This window comes from Gekko japonicus, unplaced genomic scaffold (genome assembly GCF_001447785.1).
Source record: "Gekko japonicus isolate JY-2015 unplaced genomic scaffold, Gekko_japonicus_V1.1 scaffold1746, whole genome shotgun sequence".
NCBI classification, from domain to species: Eukaryota; Metazoa; Chordata; class Lepidosauria; order Squamata; family Gekkonidae; genus Gekko; species Gekko japonicus.
This window is the reverse complement of record NW_015159767.1, coordinates 170,461-170,804: the sequence shown is the minus strand read 5'-3', so window position 1 is coordinate 170,804 and position 344 is coordinate 170,461. Positions and strand designations below refer to the sequence as shown.

General features: G+C 65.7%; 1 protein-coding gene across 1 annotated transcript in view; it reads right to left on the bottom strand.

Moving 5' to 3' along the window:
• The window catches only part of ACIN1 (apoptotic chromatin condensation inducer 1), a 41,253-nt gene that overhangs the window by 18,924 nt on the left and 21,985 nt on the right, over positions 1 to 344 (bottom strand). The gene's annotated exons all lie outside the window — the stretch shown is intronic.

The following is a 344-nucleotide window of genomic DNA, read 5'->3' as shown; positions in this document are numbered from 1 at the left end:
GCTGACCCAGAGGGCCCCCAGCTCTTAACGGCCAGAGTGGCTACAGAGAGAGAAGCCACAAGGGTGGAGGAAAGAAATGAGGGGTGGGGGTTGCCGGAAAGTGCCAGGAGGAACTCTGGAAACCACCGATCCTGGTAGAGAAGGGGGACAGGGAGGCCAGGCGGGAGCATGTGTGGATGGGACAGCGCATCCCGGGAGCCCCAGATGTGGCGGAGGGAGGGAGGGAGGGAGGGAAGCAGATGGATGGGGGGGAGGGGAGGCGGAAAATGGATGGTGGAGGGGCCCGGAGGAAGAAGGGAAGGAGGGCGGGCGGGAGCAGCGAGGCAGAGAAAGGCGGCCGGGGG